The following is a 24,686-nucleotide window of genomic DNA, read 5'->3' as shown; positions in this document are numbered from 1 at the left end:
AATGCATAGGGGGAAGCAGTATTCACTGTTTCAGTTAAATCTGAGATCCTGAAACATTACTCCATACATGTTAGAGATAGGCCTAGGTGCAGAATTTACATCTATAGATATTGTTTCATGTGTTCTGTGATTGTACTATGCAACTATATAAATTGATATTGAATGCAGAATTCAGCATCCAGATATATCCCCTTTCACTAGAGAAATTTAAAAAAAAACAATCCTGAGCTACTGAAAAGCCTTTGCTCTAGTACCAAAGATGGGGCAGTAACTTGAAGGCACTTCTCCTCCACAGGAAAAAGTATCTGAGTTTTTCTGCTCTGCCACAGGGAATGGATCAGAAATGCTCCCTGATAAAGGAAGCCCTCCTGCACTGAGAGGTTTCTTTAATGTGCATAACTTGTACAGTTTGCAGAATTCAGTCTTCTTGGTGCAGAATATTGGTTATTGGCACAGAACTTTGAAAGAAACCTAAATCCTAGAAAATTGCCAATTATTCCTGTAGAGAGTTTTGTGGAGTAAACTAGCAAATCTACACGAACTCCACAAGAAGAAAGCCACTGCATATTAGCCAACACACAACCTGTCTTAAAATACAGACATAACAAAAATAGGCCCAGGGTTTTAATCCAGCCAAACCAGGTCCAAAACGCTGACCTACCAAAATACTTGCATCCTTAACTGATTTATTTATATAATTTATATACCAGCTTTCCAACACTTTCGTTTTTACATATAATAGTGAACATATGCTAGAATATAAATAAGAAGGTACAGTGGCGCAAGGACTTGTCTGTACTCCAGTAACTTCACGGGTTACCAATTGGTTTCCAGGCCCAATTTGAAGTGCTGGTATTAACCAATAAAACCTTACATAGTCTGGACTGAATGAAGCCACTTATCCCCAATATGAACCTGCCCAGGCGTTTAAGGAATCACCTGAGGCCCAGACCTAGATTCCTCCACTTTATACAATGAGACAGGTTGTTACTAGCAACAGCATCTGTTAAGTGATGGCACACTTGTGGACTTCTGTCACCAGGGATTTAGTATCACCTCTACCCTTCCATCCTTAAAGGCAAGTAAAAACCTTTCTTTTAGGAAAGGGTAGTTTCTTCTGTTGTGCTACTGGCTATTGTTTTATATTATTTTATTGTTGTATTGATAAAAAATGGGTTTTCTTTTGTTGAAATTCTGGCATATTGTAATTTTAGTTCTTACTGTAAGCCACATTGGATACCTGTTATCAGGTGGAAAATAAAAACTATAAATAAATAAATAAATGCTTGCTTACTATACAAATATCCTTTATATCCTTTCCTCTTAGAAAGTCTGTTGAATGTATTGCAAATGGGAAAAGGGAAATCACCTTCTCTGACAACGATCACACAAATTTTGACTAACACAGGAACAAAGTGTGCATAACCAACATATACCATTATATTTTGGCCTTCTTTTAGCATTCATAGACAGAGGATTTGGCTCTAGTCATGCACAACCAGTCACACTTCTGGGTCCTGGAATGAGGATATGCACCTCCCACCCCCACATTAAAAGACACATCCCACCAATTCAATATTGACTGGGTAAGCATTTTGATGAATATGCAAATGTGCATTGAGATGTGTATGTAGAAGCAGAAGCCTGCTTCCGCAGGTGGATTTGCCTTGTTGGATCCAGACCTGCTTATACCTGTTGTCCTAAACTAAGGGCCTCAAGAAAAATCTGCTGTCAGAAAAAAGATTTTTAAAAAAATGTTAGGATGATTTTAAGTTGTAGCACCATAAATTTAGGTGTGCATTAAGAATCTACTTGCGGTGGCAACATGCATACAACAGATACATTTTGTTTAGGGCAACTGTACAATTGCCGTCAGTGTAGGATCCCAGAAGTTCAACGAACGCTTTCAAGTACAGCATGTCTTAACTCAAGCCAGGCAGAAATTTGTACTACCTCACCTCAATTCACACTTCCAACTCTGTGTTGCACAATATCATGAATTCATGTGGAGACTGTTGCTGGGAGGAGGGCCTCTTTTCCATTTGGGCTGAAGCCTCTTGTCTCTTCTTGCATCCCTTCAGGTATTTAACGCTGTATCTTATCAAAGGCGTGAGCCAAAGGGCAAGAGCCAAAGGGCTGTTGGCCTTTGGCTCGTAGCCTGTGGCTTTTAAGCTATGGCATCAATGGGGATTATGCCAGAAATATGATCTCTGCCCAGCCCAATGCACCCCAGCATCCAGCAGAGGAGTGGGGGGGGGGGCATTCAAAACCATTTAGTGGTTTAGTGCCTGCTTCTTGGTAGCTGCTACACTGAGAGAGAACCAGAGCCAACAGAGAGCTCACCACCCCTGCCATTGGCAATTAACATTGGGCTGATGTTTGGGGTGGGTGGATGTCTACCAGGCTAGGGGTTCTTTATTTTACACTGAAATTTTAACATTTGCCTGAAAAATTCACTGGATAACGTAGGGAGAGAGGGGTGGTGGTGGTGCCCCCATAAGTATGGTTACAGGTAGGGGGAGGTATGGTGCTGAGGGATTACTCGGCCACCTGACAAGGGGGGCTAGACACTTTATGCCTATCCACACTTTTGGTTCTTCTCCCAGTCAGATGACACCTGGTTGTCTAATCAGGTTTACCCTCAGGTCTGGTGGTGCTGTTGCTGAATGCCACTTGGCTGAAAATGAAATCTCCATCATCCACAATTTAACTGTGGATGAGAAGACCAACCTGGTGTGCATTACTGAAACCTGTGTGGGGGAACTGAGAAGGGTTAGTTTCTCCCAGCTGTGCCATCCTGGATATTTGGTGTGACATCAACATAGACTTGAGAGTTGGGAAGGGCTTTTTTTTGCTATGGTCTACAGAATTTCTGTTTCCTTCTCTAGGCTTCCAGTCCATTCGAATGCCAATCTTGAGTGTCTGTATTGTGTTGGGTACCTAATTCGGGAATTTTATACAAACACAACTATGGGGGTACGGGTAAGCACAGATGGGAGATTGTCAGAAGAAATCTGTACAACCAAAGGAGTCAAACAAGGTTGCTTGTTGGCACCACATTTGTTCAATCTTTATATTAATGACACTGTAAATGTGTTAAATTGCCCAGAGCACTTCCCTCCCACAGTAGGCAACCATAAAGTTGTGATATTAATCTATGCAGATGACTTGGTACTGCTCTCCATGAACAAAATTGGGCTGAAGAAAAGTCTGAACAAACGTTATGATTTCTGTCTAATAGAACAGCCCACAATTAACTATGCTAAATCCAAGATGTTGGTCTTCAGTAAATGTTCCCCCAGGTACAACTGGAGGCTAGATGGAAATAAGATAGAGCAGGTTTCTTCTTTCAAATACCTGGGTGTATACTTTGATGAGACAAGTTTTTGGAAGATTCAGCTCCAGAACCTTAAAATAACATCACAGAAGACAACTTGAGCTATCTTGAAATTTTTCTACTCCAGGGGAGGCAGGCTGGTGGCGCCAGCACTGAAAGTGTTCCTTGGAAAAAGCTGTTGCTCAAATCCAATATGGGATTGAGATTTGGGGGGGTCAGGCTTAACAATTTGAAGGAGTTGGAGGCTTGTCAGTATAAGTTTTTGAGAGCCTTACTGGCAGTACCTCCAGAGACCCCAGCTTCCTTCCTCAGGACAGAGACAGGCATGGCATCAGTAGGAGCGAGGGCTGAGAAGGCAGCCCTTCTATATTATAAGAGGGTCCTGCGTATGCCAGAAGATCATCCCCCCAAGCTTTGCTTAAGAGAACAAATGAAGAAGGGTGGCTACGCTAAGTCATGCCAAGAGTTGCTAACATCTAACAACCTTCTACCAGATATTTTTACTATACTGGGTGTCAAAAACAAATTGAGGGATTGGATTTATGGAATAGATAATAGGCAGGACCTAGATCTAATTAAATGTTCAAACTTTTCTCAGTGGTATTATTTGTTTAAAATGGATCGTGAAAGAGCTCAATACTTGCAAACTCTTACTTTTGTTTCTTTGAGAAACTCATTTACAGAATTATTGGATGGAAGATACAGGCATGTTCCAAAAAACCTACAGTTCTGTATCTGTGGCATGGGAGAGGTAGAGGATATATCACATTATTTACTGTACTGTCATTTATATAAAAAAAACCCAGGGAGAGATTCCTGGGACAGATTGTGGCATCCTTACAGGGTAAAAGTATCTATGCGAAGATTTGTTGGTTACTGTCAGACTGCGACTCTTATGTTACACACAGAACAGCTCTGTTTGCTAAGGCTGCAAAACATATTCGTGCAAGCACTCTGAATACTATTGCAGTGGACTGTGCAGGTGAGTCGTTAACCTGATTCTGTTTACCTTCTGTTATTATATGGTATTTTAAGTTATGTTGCTTCTAATGGCTATTAGTCAAATACAATAAAAATGTTCAGTTCTGTTTAATGTGTTGGGTACTGAAGACAGATTAGGAATTCTGGTGATGTACTGCCCACCCTGCTGCCCATCAGTTTCCCCAACTGAGCTGATGGAGGTGGTCTCAGGCTTGGTGTTGAGGACCCCTAGGATGATGGTTCTGGGGGATCTCACCTTCCATACTGAGGTCATCAGATCTGAGGTAGTTCACGGCTTCATGGCTGCCATGACAACCATGGGGCTGTGCCAACAAGTTGTTAGCCCAATGCATGTAGGAGGTCAAACATTTGGTTTTTGCAACTGTACAGGAGGATGGTGATCTTAAAGTGGGGAATTTAACATCTATTCCCTTGTCATGGTCAGATCACTTTGTGTTGAGACTTCCAGCAGCCTTTCCGCTCTGCAAGGGTGGTCCGCCCTTGGAGCATAATGGATTCTGATGGATTCCAGAGGGCTCTGGGGAAATTTCCTGCTGTTAAGGCTGGCACTCCTTTCAAAGCCCTGGTCACTCTGTGGCATGCAGAGATAACTCTGGCAGCTGACACGATTGCGCCCAAGTACCCCCTCCCTCTGAGCAGAGCCAGTGTAATTCCCTGGTATACACCTGAGCTGAGGGCAATGAAGCAAGAGGGAAGACGGCTAGAACACAAGTGGAGGAAGCCTCATGCTGAATCCGACTGAACACAGGTTAGAGCTCATTACTGAGCCTACTGTGTCGCGGGATGGTGGCAAAGAATGAAACCAGGTACTCTAGAGTGAAACTGGTTATCTAGATCAATTTCAATTGGGTTTCTTTTCCACCGGCATTACACCTTCTCAGTGTCATCTAGCAGAGCTTTCCCAAGTGGCTCATGGTCTTCTGCAATCTGGGCCAGGGAGACATGATGGAACCCTTGGTAGCACCCTGTGAGGAGTTTGCATGACACTTTGAAGATAAAGTTGCTTGCATTTGTCACAACGTGGACACCACACTTAATGTAGTTCCATCTGCAGAAGTATCCAGAGCACTGAATGGTCTAGTTTTGTTGGACGAGTTTGGTTGCTTAGGGCTGAAGATGTGGACAAGCGCTTGGCCAAGTCTGGTCGACCACCTGTGTGCCTGAACTTTACCCTTCATGTCTTATTACATCTAATAGAGAGGGGATGTCCAGCTGAGTCCAGGAGGTTATCAACTCCTCCTTGAGAGAGGGAGTGGTGCCAGCCGCTTTAAAGGAAGCAGTTATTAGGCCACTCCTCAAAAGGCCTGACATGAACAGGGAAGATGTTAACAACTATGTACCAATTGCTAACATTCACTTCCTGGGCAAGGTGCTTGAGCAGGCAGTTGCTGGCTAACTCCAGTCACTCTTGAATGAAACTGAGTATCTAGATCTGGAGTAGTAGTTGGAGGTACTGCGCTTCAGTAGTTCCGCTCCGAACTTGGATGGCTGATTCCAGAAGGTGGTGCTGGGGAATTACTAATCCGTCCCTTGGCAGTTATGCCACAGGTCTCTATTTTATCCCCATACCGTTCTACATCTACATGAAACTGCTGGGGGAGGTTATTCAAAGAAATGGACTGAAGTATCACCAATATGCGGATGAAACTGAACTCTTATCTCTCCTTTTCATCAAATCCAAGTGAGGCAGTGGGTGTTCTGAATCAATGCCTGGGTGTGGTAATGTACTGGATGAGGGCCAATAAACTGAGACTCAATCCAGATAAGATGAAGGTACTTTAGTGGGTGGTTCTTCTGTCCAGATGAGTGACATTCAAGCAGTTCTGGTGGGATTGCACTCCCTCTAAAGGATCAGGCTTGTAGTTTGGGGGTGCTTTTGTCATTGGAGGCACAGGTGGCCTTGATGGCATGGAGCACTTCTCAGTAGGTTAGGCTGATATATCAGCTACGATCCTATCTCAACAGAGATAGCCTAGCTACAGCTATCCACGCTCTGGTAACCTCTCATTTGGATTACTACAATGCTTTGTATATGGGGCTGCCTTTGAAAACAATCCAGAAACTTCAGCTGATCCAAAATAGGGCAGCAAGAGTGTTAACAGGGACTTGTCAATATGATTGCATTACATCAGTGCTTTATGATCTGCACTGGCTGCAAGTCCATTTCCGAATCAAATTCAACGTGCTGGTATTAACTTACAAAGCCCTAACCAGCTTGGGATGAGGTTATCTGAAGGACTGTCTCCTTCACATATATCTGCCCAGAGCCTAAAATCATCCTCAGAGGCCTCCTTTGGGTGCCTCTGCCAAATGAGGTGAGGTGGGTGAATGCTAAGGAGACGGCCTTTTCAGTGGTGGCATCCCAGTTGTGGAATGACCTACCCAGAGAGGCTTGCCTGACACCTACATTGTGGTCTTTATAGCACCAGTTGAATACCGTTTTATTTTCTGAGGCTTTTTAGCCCTTCAGTTTTAAAAACTGTGCTGGAGTGGTGTTAGATCTTTGCACTGCTGCTGACTTTTCTCTTGGTTACTACTTTGGTTTTATTCTGTTTTAAACTTATGGTTTTATACTATGTTTTACTGTGATATTGTACCTTATAGTTTTAAGCTTTGCCTTGTAAACCGACCATAGACCTTCAGCTATTGGGCGGTATAGAAATGAAATAAATAATCTGAATAATGTTTAAAACAAAAGTTATACTAAATGCTGCATAATATAACAGTCGGGCACCTTTGTCAAGATTGCATAAAAATTATTTGTTAATTAAAAATATTTCTTATGCATATTTGTCCCTTCACTCTTTCTGTAAATTGCATGATGTTCAAATTCACTATTGATCCCTACTTTAATAAATGGGCAAGTTCACTTTATAAGAAATCAGTAAAATTCTGAACTATAATCATATGACTTCAGTTAAAATAAAACTTTAATATATTATTTTCATTTATTAAAAGAAATTGGTGCCAAATTCTGTGTGCCAATGGTTCAGCTACTGTTTATGCCTGTTGCTTATTACAAAAATTTGAACTCAATATATTAAAAATAAAAGATACAGAACCACAGTTTAAGGGAAACTGAGATTAAATTTTAATAAACAGGGCTTGTATAGCATAGTGGCTAAGAGAACAATCCTATGGCCCCTAGACAGTGTTGGCGGGAAATAGGATAGTTCAGATTCCTTGATCCAAGATTGGAGACAGTGCTCTGACCTTGGACCCAGGAATCCGAGCTCCCCTCCTGCTTGCAGCTGGCGCAGAGAGAACACCGCTGGCTGCCTCTATGAGGTCGCAAAAGAGTGGTGAAAGGGGGCAGTTCTGTGGGTGCGGAGGGGACTGGGGAAGAGGGGATACAAGTTATCCCCAGCCTCCTTCCCTGCTCCTCTGCAGAGCCCTAGCTAGATGGCAAGAACACCCATCTAGCAAAAATGGAGAGTGGGAGAAATGCGGAGGTAAAGATCATCTCTGCGCTCCTCCTGGTCTGCATGGGATGCCTGTCAGCCTCCAAGTTCGGAGGCTGGCAGGCATCCGGACAGGATTGTGCCCTAAGAGACTGAGCTACATGAATTGGGAAGCTCCCAGTTTTGTTCTCACCTCAGCCATGAATTCACTAGGTTGTGTTAGGCAAGGCATTATCTCTCAGCCTTAGCCCTCTATCTGCAATATGGGGATAATAACACTGACCTATTGTAAGGATAACAAGGTAGTGTACATGAAGCACTTTGAATACTTGTATTGCAGTTTTACAAAAGGTTAAGCATCTGGATACGTTGAAGAGTGTGACATTCATCTAGCTTATCAATCTATTTCATATTTAATACACTTTGATATACTTTGCAAAACCAAGAGCAGAAATTAATTTTAGAAGTGTGGGAAGATTCAGACGGAGTACTTAACCTTAGGGAGGATTTTTAAAAAGTGTGCGGTGTTTCTGGAACTTCCATCTGTCTTTTTAGGGCTTATAAAATTCTGCTTCAGCAGCCACCAACCCCCTCCTCCAAACCACCACTCCAGAAGACCAGGAGATGCGCTCAGCAGCCACTGTAGGAGTATAAAAAGCTACAGCTGAATGGAGAAATTCAGAGAATCCAGCTTCCATATTTTAACATACGATTCAATATTGCTGGAAATAGGCTATATGAAGCAATTTTTAATTAGCTGGGCTCTTCCACAATCTTACCAGCCTCTGTAGCAAGCCATGTGACATTACCCCATGCACTGGAGCAAGTGTTTAGAGCTGTGGTGTCAACTATAGAGGGAATTTTAATACCTGAGGTTAACACAATGACAAGTTGATTTAGAAGCTATAATGATCTTGGATATTGTTACTGGTCCAATATTTCCAGTTTTATATACTACAGATCCTACACTAAAAAGGGCATAATGTTATGAATAATGCTAAAAACAACGTTATGCTTGCAGAACCTTTGGAATTTTTAAACCAGCAGACATTCTAATGTAAGATTTAAATGAGGTATCCAAAATCTAGATGTCCATGTTAAAATATTTTTTTTAAATTCAAAATAATAAAGATCAAAAATTCTTCTAAGCAGCCAGCACTGACAAACCAGGTACCTCACAAAAATACCTTGTGCAAGCCTAGACGCAAAAAAGTCATCCATGTAAAGTCCATCTATAATAAACACAAAAAACAACTCAAGAAAGAACACAACGACAGGGCAACGGTTAAGAGAATGAGCTGTAAGGTCCCCTATTCAAACCTTAGGTCCGCCACATATATACAATTCTCTTCTGTAATATGCCAATAATGTAAGTATGTATGTATTTATTAAATGTATATACTGCTCTTCATAATGAATCACAAAGTGGTTTACAAATAAAGTAACAATATAAAACACAAGCAATGGGTAAACAATGCTATTAGAGTTCTAAGAATTCATCAGATCCAACAAATAAGACATATCAAAGACTGTTCAACTAAAGGTCTTTGAATGGAAGGTCCAAATGTTTCATCACATGGAACTAAAGGCTTGGCTAAAGAGTATGTCTTAAGCAACTAACGGAACTGAGTTACTGAGGATGCCTGATGTATCTCCAAAGTCAGGGAGTTCCATAACAAGGGCACCACAACTGAGAAGGCCCTTGTTTGGGTCACCATTCTGTGGGCATTACCCGTAGGCTAGACTAAGAGCAGGCTGGGCTGGCATATACTAGGATGGGCACTCCAACAAGTACTTGGGCCCCAAGCCATTAAGGGCCTTTTAAGACAACATCAATACCTTGAAATAGGCTCAGAATTGAATAGGCAGCCAGTGCAGATCACAGCGATTAGGTGTGCTGTGAGTGACTCCAGCTTTGCATGCTGTCCAATAACCAAGGGGGAGCATTCTCAACTAGCGGAAGCCTCTGAACCATCTTCAACGGCAGCTTCATGTACAGCACACTACAATATTCCAAATGCGAGGTTATGAAGGCATGGGTCACTGTGCGAAGCAACATGAGCTAAGAGTAGGCACCCCTAGGAACTGTGGCCACTTGGGCCTCCAGTGACAAAGCTAGATCCAGGAATATCCTCAAACTACATGCCTGCTCCTCCAGGGGGAATGCATCCAGAACAGGCAGTCTCCTTGTTTTCTGGACATAGGGACCAGCTACTAACAGCACCTCCATCTTGTCAGGTTTCAGTCTCAGTTTATTGGACTTCATCCAGACCATTACTGCCTCAAGGCACTAATCCAGCCCCTGCACTGTCTCACCTGATTCAGATGGAATGGAGAGGTAGCATCCAGCTCTATTTGCATACTGATGGCACCTTGCCCCAGTTCTCCAAAGGAACTCCTTCAGAGTCTTCATATTGATGTTAAAGACTTTGGTGGACAAGATGAAACCCTGTGGCACCGCAGTTCAAGTGCCATAGAGCCGAGCAAATGTCTTTGGAAGTGTTCCTGCAGGAAGAAGCAGAACCACCGTATTACCATGCCCCCAACTCCCACCTCAGAGCCACTCCATTAGGATACCATAGTTGATGGTATCAAAAGCCACAGAGAGGTCCAGGAGAATCAATAGGGTTGCATTCCCTTTCTCTCAGTATAGGTCATCCATCATGACAACCAAGGCAGTTTCCGTGCCAAACCGAGGCCTGAAGTCAGATTGAAATGGGTCTAAAAAATCCATTTCATTCAAGCACTTCTAAGGTTGATTGGCCACCCCCTTGCTCCCAAAGGGAATGTTAGCCACCAGGTGGTATTGTCCAAAACTGCAGGATCCAAGGAGAGCCTCTTGAGGAGCGGATGCGCCAGTCCCCCAGTCAAGGCCATCGATACCACCTTCTCCTGCAAAGAAGCATTTACCATCCCCTGGACCTATCCAGCTAACTCTCTTCAGCTAGCTTTAAATTAGTCACAATGGGTAAGGATCCAGAACAAAGATGGTGGGACAAGCTCTTGCCCACATGCTCAGGCTGCAACAATTGAAATGGATCCCTCATAACTGGACCAGACACTTCCTCCAGTTCAGAGTGAATCTTGAGTAAATTTTCCCTCAAAGTAGCTAGCAAATTTGGGGGGTTGCAATGACCCAAAAGCTCCCTCAATGAAAAATTCATGAGCTCCCTTGCAACCCTAAATAGCTCAGCTGAATGGGTACTTGAGGGTGCAACGGTGGCAGGGAAGTAAACATGCTTCACTGCCGCTACCCAGTGGGCATGATTATGAGCTTGCATCTCTGGTTATATTTGCTATGAGACTTCCACCATTTGCACTCGAGCCCGCTTCTTTGCCCTCAGCTCTTTGAAAAACCAGCTTCACAGCGACGGAGAGGGTTCTCAGGAATGTTTGTGTTGATAATTGTATTACTATTATTATTACACAGAGGCAAGTCCCTGATGGGAAAGTCCCTGATGAGTTTTACTCGAGGCAAAGAAATAAAACATTAGAGACAAAAAAAGACAAGGGTGCAGATAGCAAAATTATGGATGTAAGCAAATGCAGTTACGTATTATTAAGGTGTTTTAAGAGTTAGGGACAAACTAAATGGGTCCTTGAATTCAACTGGCATGTTTTAAAAAATGCAAATAGCTGTGTATGTGGTAATTATCTACATCACAGCAGGCAGGGAAGAGGAGTTTAACTCCTCCTCTACTCCATTCCTAATAAACATCACTACTATGAAGCTATTTTGTAAGCTTCCTACTTGCGGAGATCTCAATAATTATCAACTCCACCCCCAACAGGATTGTACGCACTTGTTTAGCACAGCTAAAAAACTGTGCACATTAAATGCAAAGAAACATTTAGTATCATATCTAGTTTGGCCCTTAGAGGTCACTACTATGTGGGTTAAACCAAAGACTTCATGAAAGTAGGGAGTTTTGAGCTGGAATCTGAAGTGGTGTGGCACAATGGAGCATTCAGGAAAGGATTCTAGACATAATGAGAAGAAAAAATGTGTTAGCCTACTTTACAGAAGCCCATTCATAGCACTTTTGTTGGTACTTATTTGCATTTATTACTATTTGATGTTCAGGAGACACATGGAGACAATATATATGACTTTCTGATTAATTTAGAAGATTCCTTTTATAGACTTTATTATTTCAGCCGGTCTAACAACTAGCTGAATTTAAAGTCAAAAAGCAACTTAGATATGGTTAACAACACAACAGGAAGACATCTGCTAAGACATGGAACTCTAGTTCTTCTAGAGACTGGATAAGTGTGACAAGATTGCAGACTCCAGGTGCAATCCTATGCATATTTAGACAGAAGAGTGCTACAGCTCCCGGCATGCTCCAGTCAGTCATGCTGGCTGGGGCATGCTGGGAATTGTAGAACTTTTTTCAGTCCAAATATACGTAGGACTGCACCCTAAACTAATTTAATTTTCTATATCAACTTCAATGCATGTGAAATATTAAAAAGTGTCTTTTTGTAGTTAAAAGCCTTCACAATATTAGGAATTATATACTACATAATAGTGAAAGGTTGTCTCATTTGTATTTATATAGTGCCTTCTAATACATGATCCTACTGGGAGCCTTGTAAGATAGGTCAGTATTATCCACATATTGGCCTGGTTCACACAGAATGACAACCCAGTGTTTTTTAAACGTGCTGATACACGCTGCCCAGGGATGCTCCATCCCTGCGTTGTTTAGCGTGATGTGCAAACCAGGAATTCTGGCTTGACAGATACCAACAAGCTAGTTCTTGGTTCACATGTCACAGTAAACCACCCAGGGATGGAATGTCCCCAGGTTGTCTAGCTGCTCTTACATGCAGGACCCTGGGTTGTCATTCAGTGCAAACTGGGCCACTACCGGGGAGGAGGAGAGAAGGGCTGACAGAGAGGCTTGTCTAAGGTCACCTAGTGAGTTCATGATATAGGTGAGAATCACACCAGGGACGTCATGGTTCAAACCTCCATCTCTTAGCCAATATACCAGCTTTCATACAGCTGTGTATTTTTTTCTTCCCACTAGTAATTATAGCTAAGTAACCAGCTGAAATATAAATGATGAATAAATTATGAAACTGAAATTTGCAGTTTTGGTATTATTTGAAATCTTTGCACTCAGCTAGGTTCTAGTTGGTTATTATTTTTATACTGTAGTTTTAAACTTTTATATTGTGCTTTATCTTATATTTTATGGTTTTAATTGTTGTGATCCACCCATTAATTATGAACGCCTAAACAAGAAGACCTGGCGTGCTATGGTCCATGGGGTCACGAAGAGTCGGACACGACTGAACAACAACAAACATATTGGGTTGGATTCCAAGTTGCACAAGCAGAAGGCTGCTCACTTAGCGGGCTATTCCCATCTTCTCCTCTCCAAAGAAGCCCCATGAAAACCCTCTTCAGAGGATTGTGGAACCCTCCTGAACAGTGTGGGCATGGGGAGCTTCAGTGGGGTGGGTAGGGGGAAAGTACGAAAACCTGGGTGTGAGTTCCGCCTGCACAAGATACCACTGGCTAGGTTTCGGTGGTTCTCCCTTCCCACTGCAGGCTCTGCCCCACAGCTCACATTGTTCAGGAAGATCATGTGGCCCTCCAGAGAGGCTTTTTGGTAGGCACAAGGGATGGCAGTGGAAGGAGGTGTCTTCTGCTTGTGCAACTTCGCATCCAACTGTTTACTTGGAAGCATTGGTGTGTACATGGATTCATTCTATGTAATTTAAAAGCTCTTAAAATCTTGTGTATAATCCAGATCAAGCATACTGATACACTTCAATTGGCCCTGCTCTCTTACCTTAAAGTCCCAGAAGTTAGAATGCAAACACAAAAACACAAGGTTTGTGCAATGGTCACTTCTATTGTGCTGTAAGACTAAAGGTCATCCTACCCTAATTCTAAAAATCAATTCATCTGAACCATGTAGAATTAAGTTTTAAAATGTATGCTGTGCAAACAGCACAATTCTGACCTTCAAACTGTAGAAGATGGCAAGGGTCCAAAGGTACATGAAAGTAGTTTCATGATCCCAAGCAGACTTTAGCAATGTTTTCCTTGAACAAGAGGTTCCCCATGCTACAAGACAAACTGCGTTTGAAACTGTGGGGAATGTCAAAGCAATTTGTGATGTGGCAATCTGGTGTTCAAAGAAGAACAACAACCCAAAGTTCCACTATGCAAATACAAATATAATGAACCTTAGCAGCCCTTTGGATTCAACTCCAGTTAGCAAGTGGAAGATTGAACATACTTTCAGTCTCAATTCTAAAAATGTTATTATTCAAACCAGAAACTAAGAACTGCTGTTTTATCAAAATACTAATTCAAGAACTTTGTATTTGACTTCCTTAGTTTTTAATGACTCGCGGTCAGTGAAACCTAGTGGACAGTTAGGCCTAGCAGATGTCTATGTACTGCAGTTTGCCAATTCAAAAACAGTGCATAATATGTAGTTTGGGGGAGGCTGCAGCTAGATTTATAGCACTCTTCCCCCATCACCCACTCCAAAAGGTCACTAGGCATGCAGGCAGGCATTCCTGGAAGATGATAATTTCAAATCCCAGCTTATCCATTTTCTTGCTGAATGGCCAATATGAATGAATGTGCCTCTTATGACATGTTCTCCATCAGTGAAATAACGCCCTATCTCAGGTATCGGAAGTGAAGTTTGATGAAACACCTACAGAGATACCAGTTCTCTTCTGCACAAGTTTACTTTCTCTTTTAGAAGTAAATGTTTTCCTTCTAAAGTTATTGAGTTAAGGAATCTAAATATTCAGCATTTTTTCTAATATACATAGATCCACATACATTTGTGCTATATCTTCTGTGCCTGCTTTGCTCTAAGTCAAGTGATATGCTCCAAGGGCCACAAGTGTAAACACTAACTACAATAACATGACATTAATGTCTGACAAAGTTGTCCTATCTTGTGTTGCCAGCCCTCATTTATAGTACATGTTACGACTGAAACCAGTAAACCTTTTTATGATGAAAAATGAGCAGCATTTTTGACATTTGCAATTCAAAGGCAAACCAAAGTCCAAAAGCTTTTGGAGATATCTTTCCACTTCATACATATGATTCCACTTCACACAGTAAAATTTAATTTCCCCTCTTCTCCTTTAGAAAACTATTTTGGAAAAAATTGAATTTTACAACTGCTCTGCTTTGTGCAACTCCATTTCCTAACTGGGCTATGTCATCTGACTCTAAGAATACATCCATCTCACAGGAGCCACATATAACATGTTTTTTTTAAGTTTTACTGTTGTGCTGATTATATACAGGTAATTGTTTATCCATTGTAACAAGAGGAAAGGTCACAGATGCTTTCAGTGTTGATTTCCAGTACTTAATTTCACTGTAGATTTGTTTTGTAAAAGAGTAACAATAAACATGAAAATAATAGGCATTTTTAAAACCGTTCTTGGGGGTTAAGGCTATTTTAAAATGGTTACATCCTTCCCCTGCCTGTATGGGCAACACCAGCATTCCCCAACCAAACTACCTGTGAATATGGGGCATGTTGTTTTCAGTTGTGCCGAAACATGGAAGGAGCAATCCTATGTCCCTAGACAGACTCTGGGGGACCACAGGATAGTTTGGAATCTGATGAATTCTGAGCCAGGAATCTGACCCCCCCCCCCAACTGGCATGGAGGGAACCTCGGTGGAGACCTCAGACAGGAGAGAAGGGAGGCGTGCCAGTAGGCAGGGAGGGGACTGGGAAAGCTGGCTCATGCCTTATCCCCAGACATCCCCAGCCTCTTTCCCTTCCGCTCCACAGAGCCCCAACTAGATGGGCAAAAAACCCTACCTAGCTCAATTGCAGCATGGGAGGAGCACAGAGGTGAACTTTGCCTCTGTCACTCCTCCCACTCTGCACTGGATGCCTGTAAGCCTCCAAGTTCAGAAGATTATGAGCTTCGGCATAGGACTGTGCTCCAATACATTCTATGCCATGCCTGCTCAAACACGTGGCCCCAACACAGAACGCATCAGCCTTGCACTACAGTCATGTCGATAGATCAAAATAGATGGCTACATACCACCCAACCCGGTACCCGCCAGGTATTTTTGACTCTGACCCCCAATAGTCCCAGCCAGCATGGCCAGTGGTCAGGAATGCTGGGAGTTGTAGTCTGGGGAAAGCTGGTTTAATGCATAGTCAGTTCTCCACAGTACTAGCTCCAAGAAGAGCAGAAGGTGCAAGGAATAACTTGCAACAGATTTCAGGTATTCTTCACATGCACATCTCTTGATTTCTGAAGAAGATGTACAGCCCCCTTTCTGTTACAAGTGTTCAAGAATCAAATGTGTCCAGCTAACAGGGGGCTTCTGGAGGGGTTACTTGGCTTAATAGCAATATTAATTTTGGGGCACCCATGTCTTAGCCTAGAACAATGATGTAGATTGCATGGGTGGTTCCAATTTAGCTCCACTGGAAATGGTAAGGTCAGGAGGAGAAGCAGTGCCGCTAGGAAACTCCAAGGCATAGGAAATTCTAACCAATGCATGTGAATATGGCTCTAGAACATCTTTAAAATACAAAACATCCAACTTTTCTCACCCACCATTTCCCAGCTAATCACCTTTCCAATGTCTCTCCCCACCCTTTGGGGATTCAAATATATATATTTGTCATTGTTGTAAAGCAACTGGAGGGCACTTTGGAATGGGGAAAGAGGTAAGTGCCCTCACTCTCCCTTGTCCGCTATTCCCATCCATCTCAAAGTAGTTTTTCTTAAAAAAAAAAAAAAGAAGTTTGTAGACTATTACTGTTGCATTTTATATTATATAATACCATATATATAGGCTCTCAAGACAGAAAATATCAACATTTAAGGTATGGGAATTAGAGAACTCAACATAAAGGAGATGGGCTGTACACTGCCCTGAGCTTCTTTGAGAAAGGGGGGGAATGAACATGTAATCAAACAACATAAATATGGAGAAATGATTCAGAGAAAAAAAATCCTGTCGACACAGTAAAACTGACAGCCAATTTAGCAGTTTCTTTATTTCACAGTACAGGAGAATATAAAGCAAAGGCTGTCCAAACCTACAGCTTCTGATTGCTTGCATTCTTAAAATGTATTTGCTGAACACAGAAATAACTATTATACTACTGAAGATCATTAGTCAGAGTATGCTGCTGATGCTTGTCCCTTAGCAAGGCAAAGAATTCATCTGTTTAGTTTGATAGACCTCAAAAAAGGTTATTCAGACAATAAATTTGAAGTTTGTTATTTGCAATGTTTGTGAAACTCCACTGTAGCAAGTACAACAAGGTGGCACATGCAGATGACATTACTGTGACATGCATATGTCCCTTTTGGAACATGAAGTCCAATATGTGGATAACAGCAGGGTCCCCCAACTATATACAGGAGCCATGTTGCTGAATACCTCAACGGGCAAAAGATTTGTTTGTGACAGCATCGCTCTTTTGGGGGGAGGGGGCAAGCAGTTCAGAATTGATATTACCATGGACAAGCATAGCAAGAAGGAATGGCAGAAAAACAGCCAATGATAGTGAAGGCTTTCCGTATATGGAAGCCTAACACAGAAGTATGTTGGAAATTATTCCCTCTTTATCCTAGGTCTTTTCATTTAAAAAAAAATCTGTTTTACTGATAATTGTCTTCTCTCTACTGCAATTTATTCATAAGGCACTAAGCGTCTTGATCCAGGGACTGCAGTATCTTATTCACTGCGCCACCCATGGTAGTTTGCTAGAGGAAGGTGCTCCTGGCCTGCTTTTTGCTACACTGCAACTCCACTACTACTGCAGATGGTGGTTAATGTCGTGACACCTACTACTGCAAAAGGGAGCAGGTGACACAAATGGCCAGTACAGTTCTACATGGCCTTGTAAAGCTACTGATGCTGGCCTTTCTCCTAAGCAACTTTTCACTCAGGAACAGAATTAACAGCTCTTGGACCTGCTTCACCCCTGATCGCTAAGCAGGATAAGATTTTTTTAGGGTCAAAAACACCTTTGGCTTAAAAGTTGAAATACTTACAAATTTACTTATGGCCCCCAAAGCATGGCATTTGTAAGTTAAGTTGCCCGCCTTCATCTTCTGCATCACGCAAGCAGTAAACAGGTGCTACAGTCTCACATATTATACTTGCGTACAATTTAACCTCCTTGCACCCACCCAATGTTGTGTCAAACTTTAGTAAGGTAAGTTTTAAAATTCTAAACTGACAGCCAATCTCTTGCATATCTGACCTTAAGCTGCAGAATTCAATCTTATGTATACTCAACCAAACTAAGACTAACAAGCTATTCAAGCTTATTAGATTGCACTTCCTCTGTTCACTTTCTAAGTTCTAAAGATTTGTTTAAAACAGAGACAACCTGCTAGAGGCCGGTCCAATGCACATTTAGTCATAGAGGATTCATTTCCTCCTTTCTCTTGCAGACTTGTGTGTTGCCTCAGGGGAAATAAGCACATGCTCCAATGCCTATCTGCCCCCTACTTATGTTGCCCTTCTGTCCATCCTCTATCTATCAACCTTGTTCCCACAACCACTCCTCAATGTAGTCAGTCATGACTAAACTATGCCATTCTCCAGGGGAGGAGACTTCAGACCCTTGGCTGCTCACTTGCGGAGTGCCACAGGGTTCTATTCTCTCCCCAATATTATTTAACATCTATATGAAGCCACTGGGGGCTATCATCAGGAGGTTTGGGGTGCAGCGTCACCAATACGCAGATGACATGCAACTCTACCTCTCATTTAAATCCTTGCCAAGGTTGGCTGTGGAAACCCTGTCCAAATGTCTGGAGTCGGTGAGTGGCTAGATGGAAAGGACTAAGCTGAAACTGAATCCTGGCAAAATCGAAGTACTTTTGGTGGGAGACAAGCGGAGGTTGGGGGACATTGACCTGATGTTCAGTGGGGTGTGGCTACCCCTGAAGGACCAGGTCTGCAGTCTGGGGGTCATTTTAGACTCCCAGCTATTCATGGAGGCTCAGGTGTCATCCGTGAGCCAGAGAGCGCTGTACCAATTCCATCTGATACTGTGGCTGTGCCCCTATCTCCCTAACCATCTGCTCCCATCAGTAGTTCATGCCCTGGTCTCCTCTCACCTAGACTACTGTAATGTGGGGTTACCCTTGAAGACAGTTCAGAAGTTGCAGCTTGTGCAGAACGTGGCAGCCGGCCTGACTGAAGGCAGCCATTGGCAAGACCACATCACTCCAGAAAGAGTTGCACTGGTTACCAGTTGTTTTCCGCCCCAATTCAAGGAGTTGGCGTTGACCTTTAAAACCCTATATGGTTCCAGCCCAGCTATCTTAAGGAGCGCCTCCAGCAACACCGGGAACGCCACTCAATGAGATCGGCCTTGGTAGGCCTTCTATCTGTCCCATCAGCCAAGACAGCTAGGCTGGTGAGGACCTTTTCTGTGGTGGCCCCCAGTCTGTGGAATTCTCTCCCTAGTGACCTCTGTCATGCCCCTTCTTTAATGAGCTTCCCCTGGGCTTTAAAAACCTGGTAGTTCAAGCAGGCATTTGGGGTGGGTTAGGGTTTTTTAGAGCAGTGATATTTTGTTCAGTTGATTATGTATATTCGTTGTATTTCGTGTTGTTCTTAGTATTGTATGCTGCCTAGAGTGGCTGGGTAGCCAACCAGATGGGCGGCTAATAAATCTAATAATAAAATAAATTTCTCTCTAAACCAAATAAAAGGATATATGGAAAGCAGAGAATCAGTGTGTCACACTGCCCCCATTATGTCCTGCAGAGGAAGAAGACTGGGGCTGAAAGGCAAAGGGGAACTGTGGTTAACTGAGTACAATGTATGAGACTGTAGAATGCGTTGCTTATGTGGCACAGAAACTAAGGTGGGTGCCTTAACTTACACCTCCTTTTTTCGTGTATGAGTAAAATTGCAAGTGCCTTAATTCTTGTCTTACACTAAAGGGTTTTTTGATCCTTAAAGTATCTTTGTTTTTTGAAAAAGAAATGTGCTGAATTACATGAGCCCCCTCAGAGGCAAAATTTAAGTTCACTATGGCTCTATTATACTTAGCATTTATACTGCACTTTCAATACATCATCAACTCTGTAAGACCGGCCATTTTATTACTATCCCCACATTATTCCTGCTTTCATTATCATATTCATAGTTTGTCCTATAATGCAAGAAGTATAAGGCATTGTTGTCAGCTCCAGGGAGGGGTCTAAAGCTGAGACAGTGTTGCTTGTAACCAACCTGAAACGTGGTCCACTTTTATTTTAGCCTGCAAATCAAGAGAACACAGCAGAGATAGCAGAAGAGATATAGAACAATTCCCTCCCCTCTCCCTCTCTCTCTCACACACACACAACATGCAGCAGCATGTCACACACACATGCACAACATCAGCTCACTGACCTACAATTACACTACTACAAAACACACTACTGCGGTCCACTCACTCCAGTGAAAGAGATTTTTTATAAAGCATGTGCCACCAGGGAAACTTCCATTTGTCAAATGCCCTTAGTTAAAGGAGTGATATGAGACATCAAAATTTCTATTTATACTTTCAGAATTACATAATGGATTCTAACCAGACCAGCTAAAGGCATACCATTACAAATATCCCTGAATTTTTGATATAATCTAAACTGCCCAAAGGAGAAGCATAAGATATGACTAGGTGAGCACAAAAACAGTTTCAGAAATTTCAGTACTTATATCCCTCACAAGGTAGATTCTATCTGGAAATTATCTGGATGTTATGATTAATAGAATTTTCAGGTTTGATACTAACAGAATGCTGAAAAGGGCATTCACCTTAATTACAGATCCATTCAATGGCTCTGTAATAAAATCCAGTTCTCAGCATTGCATCCCACTTTAGCATGACCTCAGTATGGGTGCTATGAAGATTGAATGGCTGGAGCCACTCCATTTGGAAAATAGGTTTAGTCCTAAATAGTATGCCTGATTGCGCCCCCTTATTTCCTCCTGTATAAGAGAATTGTTGTCATTCATTCTTATGGGGAAAACGAAATGCTGTACTTGTGGACAATGGTATGGTGGAGGCAAAGCCTCCTCCCATACCTGACTCTGGGTCGTGCAGCCACCACTCTCAGAGAATCTTCACAGGAGGGAGAGTAAAGCAAGTTCCTTTCCTTTTGAAGATGGGTCCAGAGTTGTGGGGAAGAGGGCAGTGGGTTTCTACATCTTCCCTCACAAACATCCTCAGAAGCAAGATTCAGAAGGGGGTGCATCTTAAACAAGAGGGAGATGAGAGGGAGAGCAGGGCCATTCCACCAGCCCTGCTAAAGACCGACCCATGAAGGCTCCTCCTCCCTCAACAGTCACCACCAGTAGCCATTCCAGCAGTCTGTACTGAGGGAGATGAGAGAGAGAGCAGGGCCATTCCACCAAACCTGCTAAAAGAATTACTTAATTTTTCTCCTCTTTACTCCCCATTCCTTTTTCCATATGTGTCATGTATTTTTTGACTGTAAACCTGTGGGCAGGGAAAGTCTTGTTTAATTTATTATACAGTGGTGAGAAAAAGTTCGTGAACCCCTTAGGATTGTCACATATTTCCAACTTAAAATGTTATTACATCTTAATCTAGCCCCATAATCCTAGATAAAGAACAACAGATAACCTGATTAAACAAATGACACACAAACATGCCTTTTCAACATTTATTTATCCACAACTGAGTCAACATTCAATATCCATGTGTGAAAAACTATGTGAACTTTTAGATTCAGTACCTGGTGGCACGCCCTTGAACAGCAATGACTTCAAGAAAGTGTTTCCTGTAATTCCTGGTCAGTCTCTCACACTGGTTTTGAGGAATTTGGTCCATTCCTCCTTACAGAACTGCTTCAACTCAGTGACATTTGATGGCTTCCTTGCATGAACAGCGCGCTTCAGGTCCTGCCACAACATTTCGATGGGGTTTAGGTCCGGACTTTGACTAGGCCATTCTAAAACACAGAATTTCTTTTCCCGCAGCCATTATTTTGTAGATCTGCTTGTAATGTTTAAGATCGCTGTCTTGTTGCATACCCCACTTTCGGTTCAGCTTCAGCTCACGGACGGATGCCTGACATTCTCCTCTGGAATCTTCTGATACACTGTAGAATTCATGGTTGTCAATGATGGCAAGCTGTCCAAGTCCTGAGGCAGCAAAGCAGGCCCAAGCCATCACATTCCCACCACCATGTTTGATGGTTGGAATGAGGGTCTTCTATTCAAACTCAAGTGTTTTTCACCAAACATAGCATTTCTCATTGAGGCCAACAAGTTCTACCTTTGACTCGTCTGTCCAGAGAACATTGTTCTAGAAGTCTTGGGGATCATCTATGTGATCTTTAGTGAACTTCAGATGGGCAGCAATGTTCTTTTTAGAGAGCAGTGGTTTCCTCCTAGCTATCCTCCCATGAACACCATTCTTATTCAGTCTTTTTCTGATAGTTGAGACATGAATACTCACATTAGCTAAGGGGAGAGTGGCCTGCAGATCCTTAGATTTTACTCTGGGTCCCTTTTTGACTTCCTGGATGATGTGCCGGTTTATTCTTGGAAAGATTTGGTAGGATGACCGGTCCTGGGTAGAGTGACTTTGGTCTTGAACCTTCTCTATTTGTAGACTATCTGTCTGACAGTGGATTGGTAGAGCCCAAATCCTTAGAAATGGTTTTGTAACCCTTTCTAGACTGATGAGCAGCAACAACTGCTTTTCTGAGGTCCTCATAGAGGTCTTTTGATTGTGGCATGATGTGTGAAGACCCAATTCACAAAGTTTCTGATCCTCTTATAGGGTGGGGCCTCCCAAATTATCCCCTGAAGATCTACCTAACTACTTAAACAACTGATCCTAATTATTCCCTTTAATTGAGCTGATGCAACCAGAGGCTCACTTACTTTTGCACATACCCTGACTCTTAAGTACTTATTGTTTGCCGAATTTATACATTGTTTTATTTCACAAGACACAGAATTGGTTAATATAAACCCTAATGGATGTTTAGAAAAAGACTGGTTTTGATTCACGAAGGTTATCATGTTAAAACTATGGAATTTCCATAATTATCATTAGGGTTCACAAACTTTTTCTCACCACTCTATGTAAGCAGCTCCGGGAGCCTTTTTGGTTGAGGAGCAGTGTAATGTATGGCTATTATATTTGTGTTTGCATTGTTAAATTTAACCCAGGTAAGATAGGGTTAACAGTATGCCAGAGAGTGAGTGAAAGGTGGGAGCGGGCTGAGCGTGTGTGAGGATTCTAAGTTTATATAAAGCTGACAGTTTGTTGGTCAGACAGGGCCTTAGGGATCTTAATGGGGTTTGTGTATAGGATTTCAGAAAGGGTAGAGTAGGTAGGGAAGCTAGGACCAAGAATTAATTAATATCAACATATAACTCTTCTTGTGTTAAATAATTTTGTTTGTTTTTAAAAATCCACCACCTGTTGTTGATTCTATGCTACCTTTATTATAACTATTTCATTGTTACTTCTCCTGTTGTGGGTTGAGAGATCTAATTGAGCATATTGAGTTTCTCTGGAACCAAGAGAGAGAAGGGGCTGAAGCTTGTGGGACAGTGGGTACAGCTTTTCTAAAGTGAAAGCAGGCGTTCCTGAAGGGTTTGGTTCTCAATTTCTGAGAAGGAGGCTGGAGAAGGGAGGAACCTCGAGTGGGAGCGTCACAAGCGGCATAAAAATACTTCAAACAAACAAACAAACACAGCTGCTGGCTTAAGGGGGGGAAGAGAAGAGGTATTCTTGTACCTCATTTCTTAGGGCACAGAGGGTGTGACCTGTGCAGTAAAAAGGGTGTAAGGGCAACTTGGAAGGGCCAAATCATCCCATAGTTCATCTGGAGCAACAGCCTCACAGACAGATGGGCAGGGAATGGGTGAACTCTACCTCCTTGCCGTCTCATTCATCACTGAGGTCCTGTAGTGAGTTGAAGCACAGGTCAAGGCCAGCCTCTTTATTTGGGGCATATGGTGAGAAAGAGAGCATGGAGTAGTTAGTGTGCTTTGAGAAGGGACTGAATGCCTCCATCCCTCCCCTTCTCATCAAGCTTGATGGACATTTAGACTAATAGCAGTGGCAGATCTCTAACATATACAGTACATACAGTGTATACACATTGAACAGGTATTGTATTACATTTGCCTGACTTCAGCCTGACTGTGTTTTCAGCTTTGGGGAAGGATCTCTATTCAAAAAATTCTGTCCCAGCTTTTTCTTAGTATTAAAAATGTAACTACATCTTTAACTAATATGTATCTTTTGATTATGTCTATTGCAGCCAAAGATGGAGAAGCTCCATACAGTCAGTAAAAACAAGACCTGGAGCTGACTGTGGCTCAGATCATGAGCTGCCTCTTGCAAAATTTCAGCTTAAATTGAAGAACGTCGGGAAAACCACGAAACCATTCAGGTATGACCTAAATCATATCCCTGATGAATATACAGTGGAGGTGAGGAATAGATTTCAGGGATTAGACCTGATAGACAGAGTGCCTGAGGAACTATGGACGGAGGTCCGTAACATTGTTCAGGAGGCAGCAACGAAATCCATCCCAAAGAAAAAGAAATGCAAGAAAGCAAAGTGGCTGTCTGATGAGGCTTTACAAGTAGCTGAGGAAAGAAGGGAAGCGAAAAGCAAGGGAGAAAGGGGAAGATATATCCAACTGAATGCAGAGTTCCAGACAATAGCAAGGAGAGACCAGAAGGCCTTCTTAAATGAACAATGCAAAGAAATCGAGGAAAACAACAGAATGGGAAAGACTAGAGATCTCTTCAAGAAAACTGGAGATCTCACGGGAACGTTTTGTGCAAAGATGGGCATGATAAAGGACAAAGAAGGCAGGGACCTAACAGAAGCAGATGAGATTAAGAAGAGGTGGCAAGAATACACAGAAGAACTATACAGGAAAGATCTGAATGT

At 42.4% G+C, this 24,686-nt stretch overlaps 1 protein-coding gene across 3 annotated transcripts in view; it reads right to left on the bottom strand.

Moving 5' to 3' along the window:
* NSD2 (nuclear receptor binding SET domain protein 2) overlaps positions 1 to 24,686 on the bottom strand; it is a 154,706-nt gene that overhangs the window by 47,149 nt on the left and 82,871 nt on the right. The gene's annotated exons all lie outside the window — the stretch shown is intronic.

Source organism: Heloderma suspectum, chromosome 3 (genome assembly GCF_057233095.1).
Source record: "Heloderma suspectum isolate Gila_16-S chromosome 3, 16-S_ref, whole genome shotgun sequence".
Taxonomy (NCBI): domain Eukaryota; kingdom Metazoa; phylum Chordata; class Lepidosauria; order Squamata; family Helodermatidae; genus Heloderma; species Heloderma suspectum.
This window is presented reverse-complemented; position numbering and strand designations above follow the sequence as displayed.